The sequence below is a fragment of the Octodon degus genome, unplaced genomic scaffold (assembly GCF_000260255.1).
Source record: "Octodon degus isolate 3935 unplaced genomic scaffold, OctDeg1.0 scaffold00186, whole genome shotgun sequence".
NCBI lineage: Eukaryota > Metazoa > Chordata > Mammalia > Rodentia > Octodontidae > Octodon > Octodon degus.
In genome coordinates this window covers 3,988,442-3,999,565 of record NW_004524762.1, presented here as the reverse complement: position 1 = coordinate 3,999,565, position 11,124 = coordinate 3,988,442, and the positions used below count along the sequence as shown (strand labels likewise).

The 11,124-nt window shown below is 36.9% G+C and overlaps 1 protein-coding gene across 2 annotated transcripts in view; it reads right to left on the bottom strand.

Annotated features, from left to right (window-relative positions):
• Window positions 1-7,481: 7,481 nt before the first annotated feature.
• P2ry1 (purinergic receptor P2Y1) overlaps window positions 7,482-11,124 on the bottom strand; it is a 6,941-nt gene continuing 3,298 nt past the window's right edge. For both annotated transcript variants that reach the window (XR_002818684.1, XM_004643941.3), the window contains exon 2: window positions 7,482-9,605. The gene's annotated coding sequence lies outside the window, so the exon portion shown is untranslated. The remainder of the gene's footprint in view (window positions 9,606-11,124) is intronic.

The window sequence follows — 11,124 nt, the reverse complement described above, 5'->3', positions numbered from 1 at the left end:
ATTTTTTTTTGTTTTGTATTTTAGGGAAGGGTCTACAGGGTGTTCAAGGTCTCACTACTAGATTGGACTTGTAGTGACCCACCTGTTTACAGCCTCCCAAGAGTTGGGATTACAGGTGCACACCACCACTCCTAGTCTCAATTACCATCTCAGACACCCCCTGGGGGGCAGGGGCAGGGCTGGCATGGCTGGCACGACTGGTCCGGGGATAGAACCCCTGGCCCATAGAACCATGTGCCATGCCAGCCCCAAACCAGGCATGATTGCACACAAGCTGGGCCTGCTTGCAGGTGCTTTAATCCGCTGAGCTATTTAGATGGCCCTCAAAAATATTCTAGAATTTGTAAATTCAATTTACGAATACTTCCTCTGTTGTATTATACTCTACTATGCTTTTGGTGTTGCCTAGAAGTTTTCCCTAATACTAGATTCTGAATATCACTTATGCTTTTCTATAGTTTCATAATTTATATTTAAGACCATGATCCATTTTTAGTGAGGTTAAGAGCAATGGTTTAGAGTTTGTTTCGTGGTTTGGAAAAGGATGTGCAATTTCTTTGGTATCATTTGTTAAAAAAGCATTCTCCCGTTAAATTGTTTTTGCTCCATCAGCAGATGAATGGATAAGGAAAATGTGTTTACACACAATGGAGCGCTGCACTGCAATATGAAAGATAAACTTGAGAAATTCTAGGTAAATGGGTGCAACTTGAGAAAATAATGCCAATTTAAGTCAGACACACAAGCTCAATTTTTCTTACACGGTTTTCTTATATACGAAATACAATGAACAAAACAGAAGAGAAATAAATAAGAAATAGAGAAGAATTCAAATACTTTCCCATACTACAAATTCCATTGCTTTAAATACATTTTAATATATGCTAATTAGTCTCATTATACTACTTCTTTATCTTAGTTTATTGAAAAGAAAGGTAAGTGTATTTGTCTCTTTTTTAGGAAGAATCTTTTTGTTTATGTCTTTTACTTTTAGGAACTTTGTTCATTTATTTGATTACGAAATTTTACTTTATGTTTTCACTAAAAAGCAGGCTGGGCATTTTTCTGTAGGTTCATTTCAGAGTTCTATAATAAACTCCATTTATTAATGTCTATCTCCCTGACAATGTCATACAGTCTTGATCATTGTAGCTATCTAATTTTATTTTTCTTTCTCAAAATTATTTAGCTATTCCAGTTCCTTTGAGTGCCTATGCAAATTTCAGAGTAATCTTCCTTTATATCTATAAAATCTCCTGTTGGGATTTTGAAAGATTGTCTTCATCTTGTATATAAATTTGGGGAGTGCTGGTATTTTTATTTTACTGATTTTCTAACCTACTAATAGTGTACCTACCATATATTTTTCTTTCATCAGAATTATGCAATTTTAATGTGAAAGTCCTTTACATGTTTTCATAGATTTATTCCTGAACACTGTATTTAATATTTGGAGCTTATGGTAATGGAATTGTATTTTTAATTTCAGCATCCACAAAATAATTGTTAATATACAATGATGCAACTGATAGCTCTTATTTTAAACTTCACACAACTTTCTATTTCCTTGGGTGAGGAGCATAATGCCTTTTGCTTATTCCTTAAGTGTGTGTTTTTATTTTCCTTTCATTGTTAGCCAAACCCAGAGCAAACCTATTTTCCCCCTTTTTCTACTCTATTTCTTTCCACTACATTTGCTCATTCAAAATTTGTAATGTTTTCATTTCTTATCCCTAAATATTAAATTGCATCCTACTTTTAACTCCAACGTAATAACAACTTCCTCCAAGAATATATTTTTTCAGTCTACTCAAGTTCAATCAAAATTCTTTCCTCTGTGAAATCCTTTTAAAACTACAGTGTACAGACACAACTATCCTACTTTCCTTTTACAAATTATTTTATGTTAGTTTAAGTGTGTATTAGATTCTTGGTGCAGTTTTGAAGGCAAGGGTGATAACTGAAATATCTTTCATGCTTAAACACTAACAATCAATCTGACATTCATTGGACCAATTATCTAGCAGTCCATATCTGTGCATTTAGTTGAATATTAGCCCTGGTTGGGACTCTCTCACATATTTCTAAATCCAATCTTCAAGCTCCTCCACCCATACTCTGATCACACTTACATGAGCTCAGACAGAGCAATGACAATGAGAAATGTCACCACATTTTCATTTCCAATAATAGGTAGTTTTGGGAGGTTTCAGTAGTCTATTCCTTTATAACAAAGTATTTCTAAACCCTTTTGCATAAAATAGCTACACTATTACTGTCTTCACTTTTTTGTGGGTTAGAGTTTACACAAATTTCACTATGCAAAGTTTGACTTTGTTACACGGTGTGTCAGGCCTCTGCTAAGAACACTGAGGTAGCTATGGGTGAGCAGGGCAGCTGGATACTTGGGTGAGTCCACTTGGCCTGTCTGCCATCTGCCTGGTATGATCGGAAAGGCTAGAGGCTCCTCAGGCCCTTCCCCTGTCCTTTTTATGGCCTTAAACATGATTCAGTTCTCCATGTGATTTTCACAGCACGCAGGCTCAGAGAAGTCACCTCTCCATACCTCAGCTCAGGGCTCAAGAGACACACGTGGCTATGTGTGGTCTGTCAGGCTCTAGTCTCAGAAAGCATGCCACCTTTCTGTCCATTCTTTTTTTCTTTTGCTCAAAATTGTCGCAAACCCTCTTGGATTCAAAAAGAGACAAGGCCAAACACAGCTCTTTCGAGAATGTCAATGAGTTTACATCCATGACTTAAAGACTATCACAAAAATTCTCAAATTACTGCCTGAAACCAATTTATTTCCCTTTTTCTGACTCCATATATCTGAAAGCACAATCTGTCTGAAATGAAAGAAAATGTGTTGTGAAAATTCCCTCTGCACTATCAATTATTTCCATCCTACAATCTTTTAAAAGCTTTTGGCTCCATAATTGACTATGCCGTCACTGGGTAAATTTATTGGTAAGTAAACTATTATCTTTGTAACTTCACCCTGTTTGTTTTCTTCCCACACCCAGATTTGTAACCCTCTCCTGACTTCTTATATTCCTTTACCTGCATCCTGGAGAAATAATTCTCTCTACAGGAAGCTTTGGTTTCTTTGACCAACGCTTCCAGCAATGCCCCTGTGAACTTTCCCTCAGTCCTTTCCCGAGTAGACTCCATGTGCCACTACACTCATTATCGAGAAAAGGGGCAGAGGTGGTCCTGGCTCCCTAATGCTTCTTGATATTATTCCTCAAATGCCATGTGAGTCCATCTTTTTAGAATACTGCCCACTAAACCTTGCTAACCAGACCTATTACCTGTGTTCTCACCTACCAAATTTTGTTTCTTCACACAACCTCTACATACTTCCTGTAACTCAATGATCCATCATTTGCGTTAGGCCTAGCATGATGGCTCTCCTCCTGGCTGAGGACCTGTCTTCAGTTTTCCTAATCATAGATGCTTTTTCTCTAGACCCTCCCTTCCTTTCACTTCAGTTTCTCCATGGAGCTTGCTTCATCTAGTGTCTTCAAGAAATTTCTTTTCTTCCTTTTTTCTATTTCTATTCTTTTGCCTAAAGCTACAGCCTACATTTCTTAACCATGACATTCCTTCAGTGGTCTTTACTATTTCTATAGCTTAAATGTACCCTCACTAACACCCAGACTTTGTATCCCAATCTTTATAGCCCTCTTTTGCATTAACTGATAAAGGATTACCACATCCATAAATTCTTTTCTGAGCCTAACTTCTCCATGTGTCTTCTTGGATCTTATGAAACTCCACTTCTCTCCTATCAGTATTCCTCTCTTGCTACCCATGCTATGGAGTACTGCTTTGGCTCTGTGCTGCTGCCATTTTCTTCTTTAACCATATATACTGCCTGAATGATGGCATCTCCTTTCTTGGTTTTGGCTACGATTTGCCAATTGTCAAATCTTGTACCTCTATCTTGCTATGACTCTATCTGGAACTGTACAACTGCAATGCCATGTTGCAGCTTTCCAACTGGATACCTCCTAAGTACCTCCAACCTGGACAGCACTGCAGCCCTTCCTACCACCCTCCTTCTCTCATATTCACTAGGTAAGAGACATTTCTACATCATAATTTTCATGCAAGGAAGTAATGATGGTGCTGACCAATTCTAAAAGAAAGTAAACAAACCTGAAAGTCTCACTCTGTGCCCTTACTTGAAGCTGTCCCAAGTGGGCAGAGTGCTGGTTAAATGCTAATTATGAAGTGAAAGACAAGTAGAGAGTAGTAGAGGAGTATTTGAACCTAAGGCTTTGCCCCTGCAATAGTGATGTTCTTAAACACAAGTGCTAATTAGCAGGGCCAATATCTACAGGGACAGAAAATTGTTCAGCTGCTTTTTTATTGGAAATGCTTTTCAAGAATATCACTAATCTTTGCTCTTATTTTAAACTCGCAGGCATCTTTCTGATACATAATTAAATCCAACTTGAATGAAAAAGACAGATGTCTGTTATTGTGACTGGGCTATAGCTATTGCATACTCAAAATTGGCAGACTAGCTGGTAAATGATTCTCTTGTCAGTTAGTCTGGTGTGAGTCAGTCTCTGCATGTTGGTGAACTCTAGATGAACTGTCCAGATCAAGTTTCCGGATGTGCAAAAGGCCAGACACTGGATTGGGGTGACAGAAAATAAACTACAAACCTGAGAGGTGGGGCCCAGCAAGTGAGGGCAGCAGAGCTTTATTGTTTATATCTATATATTAGCCAGATACATTTTGTCTTATGTATCCTTGTGCCACAGGGGTCATGTCATAACACAAAACATAAAACAGGTGAATGCTTGCTTATTATCCAATCTCAGAAATTCAATAGAGGGCAGGTGAGCAAGCTCAATGGACTGAATGCCTGCTTAGGCAAATGCAGGGACTAGGGTTTGATCCCTGGCACCACATGCTGTGCTGGCCCCACCCCCAGGTGTGCTGAGCCTGCACTGAGTCTGGGCGTGGTGGCACACACCTGTAATCCCATCACTGGGGAGGCAGAAAACAAGGGGATCACTAAGAGTCTGAGCTGCATAGTAAGACCCTGTACCACATACATTAAAAAAAAAGCAAAGAAATTCAGCAGTTTCCAAACCAAAAGAACAGTATTTAATGCAGCCAAACAATCGATGAATCACACAAATCTATGAATTGCTAAGAGACTCACAGCCTCCACTGTATGAAAGAAGACAGCAGAAATCAGGAGCAATAACCACAAAATAGCAGAATGACAAAATCCTCTCCACTTCAGAATGACACCCCTAGCGCTCATTTTGTGCACTGTGTATCTTACTTCACTGACACCCTGTGAGTCCCATACAATAGTACCCGTTTTGTGATTGAGGAACACATAGCCTTGCCAGCTGAAAGACTTGCCCAGCACACACAAGCACTGCAGAGTAGGGCTGCATGTGAATCGAAGGCTTAGTGACCGCAATGCTGTGTTCTGAAACGCAAGTGAAGCTTTGAGGTTTGCTATTAACTGTTCAAACCCACCAAAGAGTAAGACAAAGTTAAGGTTTTGTATTTACACAATTCTGAGATACAGTGATCCTATCTTTAAATGTAAATTAGTCACTTTGAGAAGTAGGCTAACTGCTGCCTTAATTTCTTTGGGAATTCTGAGCAGAGCCTTCAGAAGAACACAGCACCAAAGAGAAAAGGACAAGTGAGTGCATGCAATAAAGAACCTTTGGATTTGTCTAGTTTTAAGGGGTAATTTTTGTCCCTTCTTCCTTTCACTCCATGCCCTTTCATTAAGTACGGCAATAGAGAACATCAATTAAAAAATGTCTACAATAAAAATAAAATGTCAACTATCATTGTGACACAAGGACACATGAATTTATGTGTATTTTGTTATACACATGTACATCTAAAACAAAAACACAAATCATTACTGCATTGTGGAGTATGATGTATTGTACTTCACCTCGACAGAGGGCTGGTAACAGCCCACTATGCTAATTTGCATTCTTTTCTCAACCCATCTTTAAATGAAAATTTTTCTCTTGCTGTAGACTAACATGATGGAATTAAATGGATCATCTCCAAGGTTGCTGTTTCAGTCCATTGTCAAGGATTACCCATCCTCACAAGAGCGATTTCAAGAGGGGTATGTAGCATGGTTTTCCCTCTACAAAGCCTGTGGTCTCCACTGGCCTCCATCCCCCTGCTCCCACCCAACTTCCATTCCCGGGGGTTGCAGGACTGTCAGTTGCTCATCCCAGAAGCCCAACTCCATCACAGCTACTGTACCAGCTGGTCTGTCTCAGTAGTCATGCTGGTGGGGACAGCAGTCCCCAGGCTGTACCCCAAAGCTTTACAACCTTATAAGGTGAAACAAGTAAGGCCAGTATTAAGAATAATGTGGATTTCTAGTGACATCTGTTATTTCTATAGTGTGCCACCCCATCAAGTCACAATCATAATAGCTCTGTGTTGAACTTAGGAAACAAATTATATTTGAAAATGGAAACTAACTTTATATGGGTCCAAAATTATAAATTTTCACTTATTTAAGTTATAAATAATTATAAATTATAAATATTCACCTAAAAATTCACCTATTTCATTAAGGTGAGAAGAGAGGACAGGAGAGAAAAGGGAGGGTAGGAGAGGGGAAAAGAGAGAGAGAGAGAGAACCTCTATTGATCTTTGACTCTATTCCTAAAGTAATTTAGAAAATCAAAAATATTCATAGCTTTAGGGTAGGTGCCTCTTAAATCTGAAAGATAATTATCTACATAATATTTATGAATATACTAAATACCCCCATACTCCCTCTACTCACATGCATGCTATAAAACTCTACCAAAGCTGCTGTTAGCAAGGATTTGCAAACAATAACATTTGTACAGTACGTATCACTAAGGAGTTAATACTGACTGACATATATGTTAGGGGTTTCAAGAGATTTGTGTTTCACATTCACATTATTTTGTTATAGGGCATTTATTTCCACAGGATCACTGTACACTTACCTTCACCAATGAAATAAAAAAGTAATGCTTTAAGCATACTTTTATTCCATTATACACTGTATAAAAGTAGTATGAGATCATCTATATTAATACACTTGCATAAAGCAAGCAATTGAAGCTAAGAAACAGTAACCACAAAAGATTATTAGTAAGACTACTTTTGTGGATTAAATGATAGTGAGAAAAGATTACAGTCAACATTGTAACACAGTGTAAGAAGAAACACTAAGGTAGCATTCAATATATTTCTTGAAAGAATAAAATCACATCCCTATTATAAATATCAAGTAATGAAATCTGATGAATTATCTAGCACCAGGAGTTTTCTTCTAAATTCCTTTACAGCTTCTATAGTCCTGTTTTCACTGTAAGAAATACTGAGTTAGTTTGATGTGTCCTATATGACCTGCCAGACTGTAATAATATAATGCATAAAAAGAAACTTGTGCATATTAACACTGTAATAAGACAGAAGCCATCAAGCCATGTTTTACAGTTTTATTTAATCTTTTCCAGCTTTTATTGTCTATGGTAAATACAATTCTAGTGCCCAGGATTACGAAGCTCTGCTGTTACTATAACTAGCAAATACAAAGTTGGATGCCATGCCTCACACACACACACACACACACACACACACACACATGCACACATGCATACGCACACACATATACACACATGCATACGCACACACACATACACACAGCACAAGACACTTTTGCATGCAAACAACACTATGCTATTATAGGAAATAAACTTTCTTGTTTTTTAAAAAAACTATTACGTACTATTAGTTTGGATTTTGTTCAACTACCATCAATTCAGATAAACCTGAGAAAGTTCAATATGTCAAGTAATACTGTTTCATACCACTCATTCAATGGCACTACTACTCACAAAGAAATCTAATTATCTACTTTAAAATCAGATAATATAAAAATAAACATTTTTGCAAAACACTAAAATGTAATTCAAATTCACAAATTTTGATATGCAACATCTATTCACCTTCATATTAATTTGTGATGATGTATATAATGCAATGGATAACAACAGAATAAAAAAAACTGTAACAGAATTCAGCAGCCAAATAATGTATTTATCACTAAAAACTTGTTATTGAAATTATCAACTGAACAAAGAAAACAGTTTAAAATCAATACCAATGTTCAACTTTCTGGTAGTGTGCTATTTAAAAACTCTTATCTCAAAAAATTAAGACCATATTGCTTCACTTCAAGAAGAAACACAATGCAAACACTTCAGAATTGAGCAACAGTACCTGATTGAACCAGGTGCCTTTTTCCCTTTTTCTCCCTAAATTCTGTCCTTAAATTCTAATGTTGCATGTATAATGCCAAAACTAGCAGAATTCTAAACCGTAAGAGACTAACTCTGAATATGAGACTTTTGCCTTTGGAAGTAGAAGCTCTGACCATAGTTGAGGACAAAATGCTAAATCTCTTGAAAAGACAACATAAGCTTTTCTATTATATATGTAAATTGTAGGCAAAGCAGACCCAGTCTGGCTAAGGTACTTTGTATTCACAGTTAATCTTATGATAATCTGATACCAAATTGTATCTATGTGAAAAGATATAACAGAAAGGCAAACATGCAGGTGTATTTCTAAGAAAAATTACATCACTTGTTTCATGAAACAGATTTCTATATTTTAAACCCCCAAAACTCTGAAGACTTAAGTTTTAAAATATTGATATTTGAAAGCATCATATTACACAATTCTCATTTTATCTACCCATCATATATTAGGTCAAATATACCAGTGCGGCATATTAATGTTATATCTTTAATAAATACAGCTGACATCAATATGTTGGATCTTTCAAGAAAGTATTTCAATCTGTACAAGTGAAAGACTGTGAACTTCAATAAATATTATTACAATAGTTGCAGTAGGACCAGCAAAGGGAAAGCTTCAGTAGGTCCTAATTAGTGTAGCATCTTTCAATATTGTCACTATTTGAATTCCAGCTGGGCTGAGCAGGAACGTCTGTAAGCATTCAGCTACAGTTCAGCATACCATGAGTAGCCCGAGAAGACTTGCAGGTTATGACCTGCCACATCACAACTGCTGAAACTTGTCAGCACAGTTAGCTGAGGACTAGGACAAACACACAGTAGCAGATTCCGTTGCACTCTTGTCTAGTTTGTGAGCTTTCTCACATCACCTACAACTCCACAAATGGATGTCAGTAACCATTGCAATCCACAAAGAACGGTCTTCAAGAGATCAGGAGTCCCACAGTTGGCCCAGAAGTTACATCATGGGCTTAAATCTGAATTCTGGGCTTTCATGGTGTATTTCATCTTACTTCTCATTTTTTTTCAGTGTAAATACAAATTGATGTGTCGAGTGTCAAAGACCATGCTTTGTATGCAATAAAACCCCCTTGAACTTGGTACTAACATGTTTTTAGCTGTTTCCCCATCCAAATCTCAGCCGATTTCTGTCTCTACAATTAAAATACTTACTCATATCATCACATGGCATCATCAGCTTTTCAGCTGACAGATCACTGCTTCATCCTGACCCTCTATATGTTTTCACCATTAGCACAGATCTTTCCAGATACTTCTCTTGGCCTGGAAGAAGTTGGAAAGGTCGTTCTTATTACTATTTGGCACAGACTCACATATCATTACCCATGGTGTGATGTAGAAAGCCAAAAGCAGTTTACTTTTTGGGTGGGGATTAGCTCAGTAGTAGGTGTCTAATTTGCTCAAACACCTAGGTTCCATCCCTAGGACTGTGTAAAGACAAAATAACAACAACAATGATAATAATAATAATGATAAAGTTTTGGAAAAAAACATGCCAAGTAATAAAAGGGCAAGTCTAGTATTATGTACTTCCTAACTGGACCCACATCTCCAAAGAAAGTTCTCTGGAAGCTGAAACAATGCATTTAACACATACTAAAAGGCAAGATGGGTGTCCAAAGACCTAAAAGGAAGGAAACTAAATTACATGCTGCATAAATTTACAGAAATGTGTACCATTATGCCGTGAGTTCAAGTAGTGTACAGGCTCTGGAATTTCCATTTTGGTCAGCTTAACAATATTGATCTTGTTTCACTGAACATGTGTGTAAAAGGATTAATACAGTAAAGATGTGTTTTAGAGTTTGCCTTTTAAGATTCAAAAAGTAGACAATTTTGTTATGAGCCCCATGAGAATTTGAAAAACTTCAAAATTAGGCAGTGAACAAGGTTTCTTCTAGATTTGGTTTCTATAACCTTATAGATTAAGACTGAATATATAAAAAGTATGACTATACAAGTAGGCTACATAAAGATTTTTTTAAAGTTTGGTCTTAGTAGCTAGAGATGGAGTAAGTTGAAGCAAATCTGTATATCTCACAAATATTCATTCTACCAGGGCATTTCAAGAACACACACCAAGTCCTGGGTTCCCTGTTGGTGTATCATCCTACAGTGCACTACAACCCCATATTTCTTAAATTACAAGGTGCTTTGACACAAGTTTTTTGACATTATAAACTCTGATGAGGACAACATAAGAGCCAGCTTTCATAACTGAAAGTTCTTTGACACTAAACTTTCTTATCTGAGGTAATTGCATTTCCTCATTATTCTCTTACATAAAAATTAGACTGTTTTAAGGTTTAGAACTCCATCAACTCAGAGATGGAGGGAGAAAGGAAGGAAAGGAGGAAAGGGGCTGAAAAAGGAATGAAGATGTATCATATGCTTGTACCAGCTCCTCACGAGTGACGTAAACATTATGTACTCTGAACAAAGCAGCAATAAAAAAAGAAAGAAAATTGTTGCTAAGCTTGTTGAAATATTTTTCAAAGCTTTCATTAACACTTGGCAGAGAACAAATACAAAATACACTGACCAATGTTCTCCTTTTTAATTACTAGAAGTTTGATCAGCATGTGGCACAGTTTAGTTTTCAGGGCTCTGATGCTTTCATTCTCTTTCCACATACACTTTAAGTGTTAGGATGTAAGATTTATTAACAGATTATAGCTTCCCATTTTATCAACACAGCCTATACAAATTCTGCCTACTTCTCTTTTTCATACTCCACTTAATTTTCTTAAACACATTGAAGCAAAAAAAAAAAAAAAAAAAA